Below are 19,028 nucleotides of genomic sequence, written 5' to 3' on the forward strand. Positions count from 1 at the left end.
TCATTGGATCCCCATTTCAGGGATTTCATGTCTTCCTCACAGGTACTTCCTTATTCTGGTAGGCCATATCTTCTAGTAGCTTCCAGAGTAAGGGAGGATGACCGATGATTCAGCCAGACTTTGATCAGAGAAGCCAAACTACTATCGGTTTTTAGCACAAAGATTTTTTCTTAGGGCTCAGACCTTCCACAATTGTAGGAACTGGTGGAGAACCCTCTGCAAACTGGTGTTTCTGCATCTAATATTGAGCCTGAAGTCACTATAGGTCAGCTGGATTGGCAGTTGGGAAGGAAAGCTGAGTGTGCAGAAGAACAAAGATAAACTGGAACCAAGGAAGACAACTGGAACATGCAAGAAGATATTAGAATTGTCTTCCATCGCCTCCTATCTTGATGCTGTGGGTGGCTGGCAGAAGAAATTGTTGCCCATTAGCATAGAGATACACATGCACTTGGTGTTCCGAATCTAATGCAGAATGTCTCTTATGGGTAATGATAACCTGAAGCCATACAGAAAAGGAAATTCTGGAAATAGTGGATTTTGACTGTAAGTGGAGACAAATGTGTATATTCATATCTACAATATTATCTTTAACCTTCATGATGCTCTGTATATGGATTTATCATTTATCATAGTTTTTATCAGCTGATGCCAGGAATATGGGCAGGGCACACTTCTGTAGTAAGGAAGAACAAAGGATTTAGTGACAACATATGAAGGATTTTGCTTCCTTCTAAAGGTGTGCTCCTTTCACGTGAGGGTAAATTTGGTCTGATTGTCCTTCATGGGAAGCTAATTTAAATTATTCTAACATTTTTTATTATTTAAGCCATTTTGTGAGGACTCTTTGGCTTTAAAAAATAACAGTTATTAATTCTGAGTAAATGTTTTGTGGAGTATGAATTTGAAGTTAATAGAGTAAGGAATATTTGAAATTTCAGAACTATCACAAACCAGTGCTTATCAGAATCTATGGCTCTATCTAGAGTTTCGGTTTAATGAGCATACTAACATTTCAGTATCCATTACACACTGAAAAAAAGTTTTAAATAATTAAGGATAATTGGCAATGGAAATAAAATGAACAGATGAAAATGACTCCGCATTAGACTTTGGCAGGCTGCTTTTTCAGCATGTGCTGGAAAAAGAGAAGGGAGGGTGAGGATTGTAAGTAGCAATCCAAACTGATGAATTGTGTCTTTATTATTTTGCACCTTTTTTTTTTGCCCACACTCTATACTTCAGTTTCCATTTTAAAATTATTTTATGAAGTTTCTTCAGATTGCCCACAAAACACTATTCTATGATTAAATACCAGTCAAATTATGACTATATTTAATGATTATGTAGTGTAATTTTCTAAGTGTCAATTCGCTTTAATTTGTAATGTCATTTAAACAGCCAAGTCATTTTAAACCACCTACCTAATACAGAAAAACATTGTTTATTATATTTTTCAATACAATATCATTAAACCTAACATGATTTCACTAGGGAGATTTTTGTTGTTCAAAAAAATCTTCAAAATAGCATATTTTGGGCTTTATTTTATATTGGTACCTATAGGAAAGAAGAATATCTTTTATGTCATTAAAAAAACTATGCTAAAAAATTAGATCACACTCTACTCAGCTTGATTTAAAAGCAGATTAGATACTTGTCTGTGTTAGCTTTATTTCTAAATGTTCTATGTCATTTTCATTAAAAATATTTGGTTATTCACGTTAAAATAGCATCTTTAATATTCTTTCCTAAATATTAATGCAAGTATCTGTAAATAGAAAGCACACACAGATACACAGCACACAAAGACAGACATGCAAAGACATATACACATGTACATGTGTACACATGAAGATACATGGACACAGATGTACCCACATACCTGCATGCTCTCACATACACACAAGCACACACATGTTAAAATGCACAGTCACAACACTACCACCACCAGAGGCCAGATCTGAAGAAAATTATTATTTGAATTTGGAATGAATTATATCAACTATAAATCCAAAAGAGTAAAAGAAAATGACCAATAATGCATTTCCAAGGTAGGAAATTTTCTCTTATACTTTTGGAACTTTCTGTCAACTCTCCTCCTATTATAGTTACATACCAGTAAACCTCTTAACATCGGGTTTTCTTGGGAGTGTTTGTTAAAATTCAGACTCATGAACATTATCGAGACCTCTGGAATCTTATGCATTGTGTAGCTTAGAGATACACATCTTTCATAGAGGCACAAGCTACTTCAGTTACACACTAAGGTGTGAAAATCATTGCGGGGTAGTGTTGGTGCTGTATTTTTAAGCAAGCATAGCTCTAATCTCTATCCTCTCCAATTTTTAGAAAGTTTCTTCATAGACTCTAACTCTGAGGAAACAATAACGAAATAAGAAAAGAGGATGGCAGATGACACATTTCATTCTGTGATATGCAGACTTGTTAATGAAGTGTTGTGTGAATGGTTTAAGTGTGCTGGAGAAGTAGAGGGGAAACAAAAAAAGCACTATGATTGAGCCAACATATGTTGTCTTCAAGGAGTGTTCAAGAGACAGGCCAAGGGGCTAGGAGACCATTCTAGATCATTAGACTAATGCTGCATTAAGGGAGATAATGGGAATTGTATTTGGACCTATGCATATCAAACCATGCCTTAGATGCAGAGATGAGGGGAAATGAGATGAACAAAGAACAGAGTCAAAAACAAAACAAAACAAAATAAAGCAAATCTCAACATCTCTCCCAGGCCATATGTTTAACAAATATTCACTGAGCTCTTTTTATATTCTAGGCACAGAAGACATCACAATCAAAACGTGTACTCCTATGAAGCTTACATTTTAGTAGAGAGAGACATACAAAACACAAAATAAGCAAGTAAACACAGAATGTGCTAACTGTTATGAAGAAAGAATAAAACAGGAAAGGGTAGAGAGTAAGTGTAGGCGGAAAAACATTATTTTAAATAAAGGAGTCATTGAAGATGATTGAAAAAGTGACATTGAGCAGAGACCTAAAGTGGGGAGGGTACAAACCATGGACATTTCTGAAAGAGGAGCATCTGCAATTGACAAAAGAGCAAATTCAAAGTTTTGAAGTGGGAGCTTACTTACCATGCCTGTAAAAGCAAGGAGGCCAATGTGGTTGGAGCGAAGTGAGAAAAAGGGGATAAGAACATACATTCAGAAAGGTGAGGGTGTGATGAGCACGGATTTGGAGCACACTTGACTACGGTAACATCTGCTTGTATTACTATGAGTCAGATGGCAAACTCTAAGAGGAATTTGAGTCCAAGGATGACACGATTTGGCTAATCCTTTAAAATGAAGACTCTTGGTTGCTATTTTGTTAATACATTGTAAATGGGAAAAGGAGGAAGTGGGGCGACCTTAGGAGAATATTATGAAGATTCAGGAGAAAAACAGAAGTAGCCCTGACAAAAGTTCTGATAGTAACAGAGATGAGGTGAGGAGATTTGATTCTAGATATATTTGAAAAGTATTGCACCCCCTCCATCCTAATATGATTTAATGAGAAGGTTGCCTCACTTCTGTGGTATTCTTCCTCAGAGCCCAGAAGCCCAGTCTAACCATGAGAAAATGTCAGGCAAAGCCAAATTGAGGGACGTTTTTGTAAAATATCTTCCTAGTATTCCTCAAAGGTCATGAAAAACAAGGAAAGACAAAGAAACTGTCATAGATCTAAGAAAATTAAGGAGAGATGATGGTTAAATGCAATATGAGATCCTGGATGGGATCCTGGGAGAGAAAAATGGCATTAGCGCAAAATTTGGAATAATCCATGAAAAGTCTGTAGTTTAATAATATTGTTCCAGTGATGATTTTTAGGTTTGGTAAATGTACCATGATAATGTAAGATGTTAACATTCAGGGAAATAGGTGAACCGGTATACAAGATCTCTCTCAAATCTTTGTGACTTTTATATAAATCTAAAATTATTCTAAGTTAAAAAGTATTGTAAGCAATGCCAACAAAATTCATCAAAAAATTTACTGTATGTCATAAGGGAAACAAAAAACAATGTCAAGGATAACTCTAGGAATTTTAGCCTAATTGCAAAGTAAGTTTCCTTTCAAAGTATAAAAAGGATGTGCCTCTTCCAGATAGTTTCTTAGATTTTTCAAAGCACAAAATTGAAGTGATAGCAGAGAAGGGAGGAGCATAAAAATTAGAACAACAAAGAAAGAAATATATAATTAAATAGGGAGAGAAAGAAAAAATGATATTTGGGGATAAGAAATGAGAGGATGGTTACAGAAAATAGAAAAGGAGGGCTTAACAGAAATATTAGTGAGATATATAGGTGACGTCAATTTTAATATTTTTCAGGAAAAGAAAGTATATGTTGGAATATATTTATTTATTTATATACAGTTTTATTTATTTTTTGGTCTGGTCTATGTTTCTTCAAATCTACTTCATCACTGAGATTGGAATAATTGATTCCAGCATCCGCAAGGATTATGTCTATTTTTTCTAATCTTCACATTTTCATGGACAGTAAGAGGAAAACTATACATAGTGCAATAAATCAAATACTACAAAATTGGAAAACAGGAAAATCATCCTGAAACACCAGAATAAGAGAATGCTTTTTACAATTAATCACTGCAGAAGAAAAATTTAGAATAATGACATCACAAATCTAAAATTAAATACATAGGGCATTCCAATAAGGTGATATGTCAGAAAGTGATTGGCTATAGAGAATGCTTTGATTTAATTACAGAGAGTTTTGGCAGAAAGATATATTTTCTCTGTGATGTGTCAACAAACAGCAAGCTATGGAATAATCAAGGGATGAACATGTCAAATAACCAAAATAACTAGTATAAATCCTTAAGGCTGTAGCTATCAGGGTGTTTGTGAGAAGAGAATAAAGGTCAACATGAGGGGCCAGCCTGGTGGCATAGTTATTAAGTTCACACACTCTGCTTCAGCACCCCGGTGTACCCAGGTTCAGATCAGGGGGTGGACATACACACCCCTCATCAAGCCAAGCTGTGGCAGCATCCCATATACAAAATAGAGGAAAATTGGCACAGATGTATGATATTATGTTAGCTCAGGATCAATCTTCCTCAAAACAAAACAAAACAAAAAACAAAGAAAGAAAGAAAAACAGGTTAACATGAGTAGAGCATGGAGGGCAATGTGTAGAGTAATATGAGATGGAGTCACATAGTTAAGGAGGTACAGTCATGGCTGTTGACCCTTAAAAAAAAAGAGGATTGAGTTTTTACAGTATCATGGCAAGGCGTTAATTAGTTTAAAAACAGGAGAGTGAGATAATCTGATTTATAAGTTTTAAATGTATACTTGGGTGATTATGAAGAGAGGAATTTGGAGGAGCAAGGGAGGAAAGAGGCAACTTAAAGGAAAATGGATGTCCAAGAAGCTAGAACTTATGTATATGTATATATATTTTTTTCTCCTAAAGATTTAAGAGCAGGATTGGTATTGCCAAAAACCTGAATGTCACGTACTGACAGAAACAGTTAGCATTTATCAAATGTTTAATATACTCCCTTACGTTTACCAGCTTCTCCTGTGATGAAGTTGGGGCTAGGTAAGTTGTCTAATTCCTCTGAACAGAAGTGAAGTGTGGCATGTTTTTGGTTTGAAGCAGATAAGAGACAATACGTCCCTCGATGGCTGTCATTCCCACTATGATAACCTTGGAGGCCACGTGTTTCATATGGTGCAGCCACCAAGTAAGTGGACCACCTGAACACCATCATGCTGTACCCAACTGATAAATGGGCACATTTTTACTGTGTTAGGTCAGAGAGATTTAGGGATTTGTCAGTTGCAGCGTCTAGCATTAATTATAATAACATATGCACCTATGAAAATTATCTTTAGAAAACCATTAAATTATTTGAGTCAGGCAGAGTTTATGATATTGTGCTCAACATTGAAAGTTGAAATGAAATCATATGTGTATCATGATCCAAAACACATTAAAGTGAAGTATGTATGGTCAAAATAACTGACAGGAATTATACCAACATGGTAACCACGTTTATTGCTGGATAGATGATTTTAATTTATTTTTACACAGCGCTCTGTATTCTCTATTTCTTTTTATATTTTCCCTCATGGGGAAAATTGCATTTATAAACAAGCCATATGTTTTAACAAGAGAGAAAACAAAATTAAGAGCAGTTCTTTAAAGCTAAAGTGTATTCTTCTGCTTTGTTACTTAGAAGCTGCAAGGCCTTGAGTGAATCCTTTAGTTTCTTGAGCATCACTGCTGTCATTTTTCAATAGGAGCAATTCCTTATCTGCATAAAAAGCAACCCACGCAGCCCACCTTTTAAAAACCATGAAGACATATGCCTCTGTGGCAAGTCTACATGTTTTTAAAAGTAAAACTCTTCTTTATCTTCTAATTCTCTGTGAAATTACAGGAGCTGTTCCACTAAATCTCATACAACATTCTCACAGTTATTAAATCCCACATTATATATAAATCTAGTAACTTTGACTCATCTTGTAAAACTTACATCAATGTTAGTTATTTTATGTTTCTCTTTTCTGAACTCCATCCAACTTCTTCATTTATATCCCAAGTGGAACATAGAACTCCAATAATCTTCTATTTAATGCTGGCTATGTTTCAAAATGACAGTTTTATTTATGTACTATAGGGAAAACAATTTTGAAATTACAGCTGAATCACATGCATATATATTTAATGCATATATATATTTATGTATATGCATATGCATGTTACAGAATTATAAAACACTTGAATCAAATTTTTATGGTTGCTTTTTGGTATTAACATTTAGATACTCTGAAGGCACTTTTTGCTGATACTTGGCCTGTTTGTCCTCAGAGCCTTCCCTTACTCTTCTAGATAAGCTGGGGAAGTGAGTTGGGGGCCTTTAGTGTGTGTTTCTCAGAGTCCTCTGATGTATGGCTCCTAGATGGAATCAGTGAGTGAGAGGCAGTGACAAAGTGGAACAGTAGGATGGTGGGAGAAGTTGGGGTATTTTCCTTCCTCTTTATCTCCGGAAGCACCAACAATAGAGACAGTGTCTCCTTTGTGCCTCTATGTCCTAGTGAACAGGCTTGCTATGGTTCCATCTTCCAGTAGATGACTCTGGTCCCCAGGCTTTGCTAACTCATTTTCTCCCTTTTTTCTCCAAACTACAAGTATTAGTAATCTCCAGTTATCACCTGCTTGATTGTCTCCTATTCCTCTGTTTGACTTCACAGCTTTTCAATTATTTGCATGACCAGTGGTTTCAAATCATAGAATTCTTTGTTTTCATGGTTGGATCCTAATTGATACATTTGTTGGTACCTAAAGTGGTCCCTGGAAGTAGACCTTCAAAATAGGATTCTGAGATTGGGTTTTTCACATTACAATGGCGATATACATTCAGGTAGAAAATTCAATATGGTAGACGTTGTGTGTATATTCCAGAGTCCCTTCAATGAAAGATATGCCCAGCTTCTAGGAATTCTATTTGAAAGTAGCTTTTAGTTTCAGTCCCTTCATGGATTGCTTCAGCAGCAGAGAATTACTGTGCAAAATGTTACACCATTTCCATGGGAGGCTAATGACATCCAGTGACTTACCCCAATGGATATCTAAAGGCTATCTTAGCCCAATTTGGAACAACTCTGAAAGACCATTCTAGTTCCACAGTTTCCTCATGTAGTTGATCAAGGCTGCATTAAGCTTGCTTCATGATTCAAAATATCTCTCTGTCCTTTTATTACCCCGTTTCAAGGTGTATAACTTAAAGACATTCCTTAATAAATACCCAGCAGACTAAACTCTGCTCAGTCTTTTTTAAATAAACCCAATATAAAACAAGATAACAAATTATTGACTGAGATTGCTTGAGATAAAAGCAAGATTTTGGTATATCAAGTAGAGGGTGTGATAATCATATGGTCTTATCATAATGATGATACAAATACTGTGGAATGGAATGGGGTGGCTGTTTCTGAATGAGCTGGAAATCACAAGAAAAATAGGATTTTGAAATACTGGTCCAAAGAATGGATAGAGATCCAGAGAGCTTGTATGAAAACCATAAAAAATAAATTATCTCTGGTATCACAGAGCAATATGGCAAAGAATTAGAGCCCAAATCTAATTGTGTAGGTTGCAGAATTATAGAAGAAGGTTAATTCACAACATCAACAAGTATTTTATGTTAACTTTGGGAATGAATGGAGACTTGAGACTTCGGATGAAATTATTGGAGTAGACTCAGGGAGGAACGATTGCGTACTACATGTTTGTGTCCCCCCAAATTCATATGTTGAAGCCCCAATGTGAAGGTATTTGGAGGTGGGGACTTTGGGAGGTAATTAGATCATGAGAGTAGAGCCCTCGTGATGGGATTAGTGTGCTTATAAGAAGAGGAAGAGAGGTAGCCCTTTCTCTCTCTCTGCCACATGAGGACATATGGAGAAAAGGGTGATCTGAAAACCAGGAAGAGGGTCTTCATCAAGAACCCATTAATACAGGCACCCTGACCTTGGACTTCTAGCTTCTAGAACTGTGAAAAAGTGTTTATTGTTTAAGCCACCCAGTTTATGGTATTCTGTTACAGCAACTTGAACTGACTAAGACAGGAACATTAATATCCCAGAGCCTTCCTAGTGGAAGCGGGTCCCTCTCCACTGTCTGCGGAAAGTATCTTCCCTGCTTAATTACTCAGGAATGACTTCATTTTAGGATTTTTGTCCTACAAAAGGATATTTATTCTTTTGAAGGTCCCCCAAGTATTCTTCATTGCATCCTGGCCTATAACTAGAGTTGGATCCCAGCATGTCCCGGGGAAAGATCTGTTCAGTCTTATCCAGGAGGATAAAGTATATAATCCAAACAAAGTTGAAAGATAATTTAATTCATCAGGAATCAGAGATACATGCATAGAGACGTATACTAAGGACTCTAGACTAAGAGAGAAATACAACATTGAATTGGACCAAATTTATATAGGTGAGTGTACTTCCCCAACTCTCTAGATTTAATATTCTAGCTCATCCAGCTGGATGTGGTTTTAACGGTTGCTTTCTGTTTAACTGAAAATTTATTTCAATTATGACCTACTTTCAATAAGGTTGAAAGGTTTGTTTTTTCCTTTGTAATATAAAGGAAGAAATCAGTGAAAGGGAATGCATCTCTATTGGGACACTCCCCTCCTGAAGACATTCAGAAATGCAAACACTCATGAATGCATGCTCGTGAAGAGGATACCCTTGTCCTGGGGTAGTTCTTATATGTAACTGTTCTCTGAAGGATGGAGTTGATGTAAGAAATATGGCTATTAAAATGGGATCCTTGATTTTAAAGAAAAATTATGGAAACCTGAAATAATGAAAGTCAGTTATAGCATTTGTTTATTTAGAGATAAGTTACAATTACATCAAAGATTTATGGAAGTGTCCAATTAATAATAGGCTCCCTAGCAATGAAATAGGTGTGAAACCTACAAAAGAGTAACTTGATCTATATAACTGGGAACACTCTACGTCTGGTGACCAGAAATCTGAGTTGAGTTTTTGCAATAATTCTCAGATATAAATCATTCCCAATCATAAACCAGTTCCTATAAATGAAGGGGAGGCTGAGGAAGAGGAGGAATCCTTTCTTCTTTAAGGAAGAACCCCTTTAACAATTCTCCGAGTATATATAAAAATCTCCTTTCAAGCCTTCCCCAAGGGACTTGCAGCTACCTGTAGCCCTTCTGGGTATTATTAAGGACAGGAAATTATCCAGACTTCACAGAGTTTAGGAGACACTGGTCCTGTGTTGATGCTAATCCTTGGGCACACAAAAAGAAAAGTCATCATGTTCCACTGATTATATTGGAGGCTAATTTAGATCAGTTGATAAGTAGACTTTTGGTTTGAATCTATTTATAGTAGATCTAGTTTGTATACAGTCCCGTGTAGTGGCTATTTCCCCAGTTACTAAATCCATAGTTGGAATAGTCACACTCAGTATTTTACCCGTGTCCAGCCAGGAAAGCAAACATACAAAACAGCCTATTATTTGAAGCAGAAGTATTGTTTCTTCCATAGCCAAAGAGTTAAATTGGAGTGGACCTGGTCTCATTTTTATTTCTTGTTCCTGAAATCAGGCTCTGCTGGTTTAAATTTCTTATTTCTCAAGGGCAAAATACTCCTACCAGAGGATAAGAAAAAAGGGACCCCATAAAATTGTAAGATGAGTGACCTACCTGGCTGTGTTGGGCTCCTTATGCCCCTGAACCAATAGGCAGAGAAAAAAAAGATACTTTTCTGGCTGAATTATCATCCTCCTAATTTCCTTAGGTAGAAATTATGTTGCTGCTATACAATAGGGGAAAGGGGGATTATATCTAAATCTCTTTATGTCCCATTATGCTTCAATGTTCAAAAATAAAGGACAATGGAAGACTATAGTGACCCAATAATGGCAGAAAAACTAAGGGCTCAGACATCTCCGGCATAAAGTGTTTGATTATCCTACATCAACACTCATCAAATCTCGAGAAGACACACTAAGAACTGATAGGCAGGACTTCTTGTTCTCAGGAATCCTGGATCTGAGATGAATACAAAAAGACTGATGGGATGATGGGACTTTGTGTATCTACCTTTGTGAGGAGAGATTAAGATTATTTTTGTGAAGACAGACACATGAATGTATTAAATGGGGATTACATATGAGTAGAAGAGGAAGATAGATGCCAAATTGTGTTAACAATTTGAAGTCTTTAATTCTCTCTGTTTTAAATGCTTGAGGTATTTTTGTTTTTTTTCCTGTTTGGACGCTAACTGATACAGCACTCCATATAATAAGAGCACCCAAAATACTGAATACTTTCTGAACTCTTGATCTCAAAGTTGTTTCCCTAATTCAAAATGTAAACTGTATTCTAGATAGTGAGATATCCATTTCCCCAAGAAGAACATGTTTGAGAAATATGTGAACATCAGAGGAGATAATATACTCACAGAGAACTCATCATGCTCTAGAAAAGCCCAAAGAAGGAACAAACAATGCCAACTTCACTTTCCTTGTTTTCACATCAATAAAGTCATTGATTCCCATGTCACACTAGAATTGTGTTCTCTCCCATATTTTAAATTTTAACCAAGTTGGGATTAATTGGTAGCTCCAAGTGATATTGATCCAAGACCTCATCTGTGAAGACTCTTAGTGGTGGAAAGATTTGAGTGGACTACTTCCTATGTATCTGTCCAAGAGCAAATTCTGTGTGCAGCATGAATTCTTTTGTTAATTATTTGGGGGGTGAGGACTTTTAGAGTTGGTAATACCGGTTAATTATAATACATATTGCACAGATATTTGTTGTTTTTAATGTGTTTTCCATAAACATCTGGAACACAGATTTACAAAGGCACAGATGCTTACAGAGAAACTTAATCAGAGTTTTACTTAGTCACTTTATAACAAAGTATTACTTCCTCCTATTCTCGTTATTTTCATTCTTAAAAACATTCCAAATCCCTGTTCACCCATGATATTCCAGTAAGGCACTGTTTGTTTTCTCCCTTAACTCCCATCACATTTCCAGTCTAAGCTTGCCAGTGCAGCCAGCGATACCTCTTTATTACGCTACATGAATTCCTCTGCATATTCAAACTTTTAATTCCACATAAGGGTGTGTTGAATGCTTCCCATTTGTAATTGACTTAAGACTTCAATATCCATAAAGATCATGTCAGACTACGGGTTAAAAAGAAATTTATAAGCTACACAATTACAGATTTTGATTCAGGAGGCCACAAAAGTTGCATTTTTAACCAGGATATCAGAGAAGCCTTTTCCAAGTGGCCTAAGAATAACAGTTCAAGAAACACACTAGCTTAAATGAAAGCAATCTCTCAGCTAGAGGCTAAGAACACCAAGTTGAAATACCCCAACCCCTGCTTTCTGGAAACTGTGGTTGAGGAAGGCTGAGGGCTCCAAATGTATTGATATTATCTCCCTGTTTGAAAATTTTTGAACTTACGTCCCTCGTATGTGTGTTAATTTACTTATAAAATATATATAAAACTTTCTAGTAACAAGATGTTTAGATTTTAGAGAAACTAATAGAAATTGAGAAACTAAAGTAAAAATCAATAAACAATTCTATAATTTTCTACCCATTACTTTTGCACTCCTTAGGGCATGTGCAGCACACATTAGAGACCACTGATCACATGAGAATATAATTATAAAATAATCTAGTAGGAAACTTAGAGTGCCTTTACCAGTGGCAGCAAAGCATTCAGGGTATTACCAAACAACTAGAAAAGGACTTTTAACCAAACTGGAAAGAAAAGTTTGGAGAATGCTTCCACCAGTGGTGACATGGGAGCTGATCTTAATGGATGAAAATGGGGGAGACATTCCAGACAGACATGAGACAAACAGGAAAGCAAGGTATGTAAACAGTTCAGTTTGATGAATCATGTCATGAATGGTCAAAGTGGCCAGAATTAAAGCAATAAGGGAAGCGTGGTCAGAGGACTCACTGTTCAGTGAGACCTGTTAGAGTCTGAATCTTACCCCATTCATAGTGGGAATCATTGAAGAATTCATAGAAGAGAAGCAAGTGGTCAGAGTAGCATTATAGTCAATTGTGCAGTTGACAGATTTGAGGAGAGTGTGAACAGAAATGCAAAACGAAGTCAGAAGCTGTTGCATGATTTAAAGTAAGAAGTGATGAGTGCCTAAGCTAGGGCAGTGGAAGGGATATCAACTTAACAAAAGAGACGATATGGAGAATGAGGAAATAGGAGAGGAAGGGGTAACTTTGAAGTTTCTACCTTCCTCTACATATTGCATGGCTATGCCAAAAAATAAACTGAGGTTTGCACAAGATTTTACAGAGGAGGAGGACATGTGAAAGGAAGGTAAGACATCTTTGGACCATCTGAGTTTGTGGTTCCTATAGAGCATCCAAATGAAGACATCCAATGAACTTTTGGTGGTTGAAATTCAGAAAAAGTTCTAGACTTGAAACATATATTTGGGAGTTCTTTATATATAAAATATGGTTGAAGCCATGGTGGTGGATGCAATCACCCAGAGAGGGTGTGCAGATTGAGAAGAGGAGCAGCGCTGGTCAGAAATGGCCTCAGGGAGCAGACAGAGCAGAAACCACCGAAATGCACGAGAGGAATCAAGGATGCATGGTTTCATGGAAGTCATTTAGAAAGCAATATCAAGAAAAAAGTTGTTTTTAACATTGCTGGGTGCTACAGAGAGATAAAGTTTAAAAAATGATTGAAATGCAACTAACTGTGGGACTGGTGAGATGTGGAGAAAGAAATTGTTATTCTTGGCTTTAGGAGAACAGGTTTAGCAGACTGATGATTCAACAGTCAGACTGCAGTGAGTTCACGAGCAAATAAACTATGTGGTGGTGAATCCGGGAAGTTAGATTAATCTCAAGAAGTGCAGGTGGAAAAGAGAAAAGATAAATAAGATGGAATCTAGAATGTGTGGAGTCAGGAGATCTATGTATATATTTTAAGCAAGTTTATAGTTGAGAAAAAAACCAAATAGTTTAGTGAGTAATAAAGAAGAGAAAGAAAATGATTGATAAGGCAATGCTTTAGAAGAGGTAAGAAGAAATGACTTCAAGGGCAAAAATGGATGATTTCACATAAAAAAGAAGGGGCACCCTCATCTTCTGAAATGCAAAGAAAAGAGGGACTTGGAGTTTCAGATAATATTTTTATGCAAGGGAATAAAGAAAGCCAGTAAAAATAGCATCAATTTTATTGCAAAAATAGAAATTAATGTTGTTTGCTAAAAGTGAGACAGGGATTAAATAGTTGGGAGACATAAGGGAATAGTGAGGGTCAGGAAGAGTTAGAATGGAGAAGGCACATAAAGTATAAGCAAAGGATGGGTGGCCCTGTGGTAATCAGCTAAAGCTGGAGACTATTTTAGTGTCACAAATCTGTATGTCGGTTGATTGTTTTCCCATCCAGTTTTAGCTGAGTGGGTCAACTAATGGATAAAAAAGATTTCTCAAGTCAGGTTTTGCTGTGTGAATGAAGGAAAAGGATAAGATTATAAGAGAATCAAATTTGCTAATTAGAGCTTAAATGAACAAACATAGAGTACAATACCCTATATTGATGACACCCTTTTCTTTTAATATTTGGCTATGTCATCTCTTTTGAACTCTATAAACCCTATGAAATGATTAAACACATATCCAGTTGTTTCCTTGACATCTAAAGACTTAGAGCCATATTGAAATCCTTATCCTCTTACTTTTAAAATAATCAGCCAAAACCTCTTAGTTGAATCTTATCAACATTAGTTAACGGCAATGTTATCCTCAATAATTCTTTTACTATTTACATTAAATTCTCCATTAATTGTTATTAGTATTTGCTGTTTTGTTACAAATTTTGGGTATTTTCTGCAAAAAACTTCTATTTGTAGTAAAACAGAACAAGTTTCAGAGTCAGGCAAGTCTGGGTTCAAACGATGTTTTCTTGTCTGTAAGATGCGGGTGATATATTCTTTGTAGATTTATTTTGAAGACTAAGTGAAATTTTATACATATGGAAACACGTATATACATATGTGTGTATATATGTCTAAATATGTATATATATAACATTATATATATTTATTCATAGCTTCAGAATTTTTCTTCTTGTCAGTATTATTCTGTTATCCTAATCCTCATCATTGCTGTCCTGGTTCAGGAACAAAGAGGTAATTCCTAACTGCCCTCCTGCTCTGTTGCAGGAGACAGTCTGCCATGGACCCTGAGAATCCCTTAATCTCTTTCTGGCTATGCCAAGAATGCCAGGCCTTGACCACTTTTTACCCAGGCCATTTCGGAGTATTGTGTTTGAGAAATGGAATGGCTTGCTTCCATCTACTACAAACATGGTGAATCTCTCCAGCTCACTATTTCCCTCCCATAATGCAACTCAGTGTGTGCTGGCATCCATAATGGGCCCTTTATGTCTCCCATGGGGAGGGGAGCAGAGGGCTTGGGGAATCAACACAAATGAACTTGAAGTTCTGTGCACTGATTTTGCCGTGACTAGTAAAGTTCTTTGCCTTTGATCCAAGTCTCTCACGTCTTCTGCTATGATCCGTGAGACAGTAACAAACTAAGAAGGGTAGTGTATTTTATCTTATAAATATGGTAAAGTCTTAAAGTTTGCATGCTTCTTTATCACCTCCATTGGTATAGCTCTCTAATCTATAGTTCACACTACTGGCAGGGAGATGTTTCCAAAACGTAAATTGTACTTTATCCTCCATTACTCAAAACCCTTTCATTACTTTCCACTGCTTATACGAGCTGCTTCTGTAGCTTGCTTATTATGCTGTTAACTTGTGCCTCATTAGCAAACAAAAATTATGTATTTATAAATCTATCTCTCTATATATCTTATGTCAGGTATTGGTTTATAATATTGCACAGTACACATTCTTAACTGCTTTTTAAATGAATGGAGTCAGTAGTATAATTAATGGATATATTGGTATTAAATGAAGTTAAAAATAAGTGCAAAATAGTATATTTTTGCCCAGTTGATGGAAAAGTAAAATCAACTTAATATTTTTATCTTATCTACAAATGTATTGTGCAAAATTTAAATATTATATTGTAAATAGTGTTTGTACAAGTAACTCTTAGTTTTATCTGGGATTTTACTATTTGACAAGTAAATATGCAAGGAATAATTGTTGAGTACTGTTTTCAAATGTTTTTTATGAAGAATAGTTTTAAGTAACATCTACTACTATTTATAGCTGTCATTTGATCAAACTATCCTGTAATTGCATTTAGCATACAATTCAACTAATTTAATTTTACTCTGATATCATTTAAACATGATACATAAAATTATTTTCTTCAAAATACCAGCTGTGCTATCTTTTTCATTTAATTACTACTGCTAGCATATGATTACATGTGATTTATGTGTTATTTCCTTAACAAATTATCCCTTGTTGCAACAATATGCAATGCCAATATGGTTTATTTTGTTTTGATTATCAAACATCAGCTTTTTAAGTGTAATTGATATTAAAGTTTTTTAAAATATCATGCTCCTTTGTCAAAATATAATAATATAACAATTATAATAAAAATCTTTTTATTAGACTTCTCTACTTTGCAAATCACTTTCTACTTTGTGAATATTTTCTCACTTGATAGAATACTTAGAACAAGTTAAATGGAAATAATATAGATATATTGTAATTATTTGTCAATTAAAGTTTCTCTGGGTATTGATAAAGGACTTACAGATTTTCCTGGGCAAAAAATATGTGTTTATTGGAAGATCATCAGGTTTTTCATTAAATACATGACAGTATTAGCTTTGAGAAGGAGAGAGAACAAAGGGGAAAGGCAGCCTTGGAAAGGGAGATTGCGAGCTGTGTCAAAACCCCAACAATAGCAGTAGTTGATGCATATTTGCCTTTGAGCACAGCCATAGACCTAAATCAACATTAGCAACTCCCAGTCTTTGGATTTCTTTGTGCAAATTCAAATTCCTGGGATGGAGAATCTGTGTGTCAGATTTGGAGTTTGATTTCTTCACATGAATCAATCAATAATAACTAGGAGAAAGCATAGAACGTTTCTTCCAGATCCAAACAGCCCAGAATAAAAGGGGCAAGAAGTAATCTATTTTAGTTCATCATTAGGTGATAAGAGGTACTCACTTTGCTTTTTGATTCTTCAACAGTTACATGGCTCATAGGAGACAGATAGCTCTATATGTTGGTATCTGAGCAGAAACACATATCTCATTTTTCAAATAATGACTCAGTCTTTTAATGTATTCTCTCTCTACTGGTGCCATATAGAAATTATCAATAACTCACTCTATCAGAGTATTAGTCAAGCTTTATTGAAAGTGAACCAGTGAATCCCTTGGATACTAGTCCATGAATTCCTTTCTTTGGCTGGTAAATGACTTCTTTGACTGGAATTAATATAGAGTGAAGTGTACTGATAATATATAAAGTAGTCAGACAGTGATTCTGGAACAGTCATGAAGGTCAGAAAATCCAAATTCAAATCTATATTAAGTAATTATTCTGTAAGAACGAATTGCTGGCCAAAACATGACGCAATGGCACCAACGTAATTTGTCCCCAGATAGCAGGCTTCCTTCCTTTATAGTGCCACAGCCAGGAATGAGGTTGGTTGCTGTTAAAAGGGAACTGAAGTCTCAAAAAGGAAGACTTCATTAGGGGATATCTGTGCTGCCCAGACTGTGCAAGGCCTCTAGTCTTACACCATGCCTGCTTCATACATGAGCACAGTAAACCAAACATTCATACTCTGTTGTAGAGAGAAGGTGCGGGACTGACATCTGTAGAGTGATCAACCTGCCTAACTGATTATATAGAACATCTTTTTCAGTAAGGAACTTCGGATGAGCATTTATATGGATTTGGATATTTTCATATGTTGGGTCGATCTTGAAATGTACAACTTTAGTCTTCCCTTGGTATACTTCTACCAATCCTCAGTTTTGCTTCTCTTTTGCATCTAGCCTGACAAAGAAAAGTAACAGTTAGACGTATGGTATACTGGCTATCCTCCATCATAGCCACTCTTCCTAGGTTAAGCCTGTCATGCAGAGACATATATAAATCGGTTTTGATATACAGATTTTTTCCAACTTTATTGAGATACAATTGATATATAATATTGTGTAAGTTTAATCAGATAAAAATAGGGTGTTTCCCAGGATAACATAAGTAAAAGATGATAAGAGTATGGGCTTGCTTTGGAAAATTCTGTGCATTCCACTTTTGATTGATGAAAGATTATTATTGTCTTAATGTGTCTTTTTTGTTTGCCTCCTCCAGAAATATCGGCTCTTTCTCTGCCTTTCTGTATTATGCTGGAGATAACAGCTATGCACTCCATCTCCTGGATTGTCTAACACTTTGACTTTTTGTTGGATTTGGCCAATGGAAGACATTGGTAGGAAATCAGAGGGTGGTGAGAAGACCTCAGGGATTTTATACTTTCCTTGCCTTAATTCTGCCAGTTACTGCATTTCTTTAGAGTTATAGAGCTCCTTTGGAAATCTTTTCCATGGCACCACGTTTCAAATGAGTTCTTGTAACTATTATCCCTTTTTTGCCACTTAAGACCTAGGGGTTTCAAAGGGACCCTACTATTGCATTTGACTGCCCTTTGTTAGTTTACTTATTCTCAACCACATGTCAGTAAATATGTGCTACATTAAATTATCCTTGCTATCTCGTTAAATCTACTACAACAATTCTTTTCAGTATGCATTCTGTTTATGCTAATACCTTGACTAATATATGGCTCTGCCAACATTCATCACTGAGCATCTAGTTCATGAATGGAAGTCACCCTGAAAGATGTCTATCACATTGAAATCTTTGATTGAAAGAATTAGCATTGGAAAAACCATGTGATAATCCAAATATTTACAACGTACTTCAAATATCTCTTTTATAGTATTTCTTTAATATTGTTATAATTTGGTAACTATTATATTAACAAGAGTGACAAATCACTAATATATAACACAGTCAAGTCCATATTTCTTGTCATTCTTAATTATTACGTGCTGTTTTCGTCTCAGTTATAAGAATAATCTTCCTTATATAAATGTAGTGCACATATGGCAATGCTAATAAATGAGCAGTTGCAATGTACTAAACCAACGGGAATACATTTACTTGCTCCCAAACATATGTTCTGTATAATGACATTGGCATATACTATAAATTTAGTAGAAGTCCTGCCAAATTTTAAGCCAGATAGAAGAGTAGCATAATTATGATTAAAAAATAGTAACAATGATCATAGGAATATCTAAGAATACTAGTACTGGTACTAAGTAGAAGAAGGAGAAAGAGGTGGAGGAGGAGGCAGAGGAGACCAAGGATAAAAACCATAGCTAACATTTATGAAGACTGACAAATTCCAGACAACGTGCAAAGTGCCCTACATTTCTCATCTCATTTAATAGCCAAT

This window comes from Equus quagga, chromosome 9 (assembly GCF_021613505.1).
Source record: "Equus quagga isolate Etosha38 chromosome 9, UCLA_HA_Equagga_1.0, whole genome shotgun sequence".
NCBI lineage: Eukaryota > Metazoa > Chordata > Mammalia > Perissodactyla > Equidae > Equus > Equus quagga.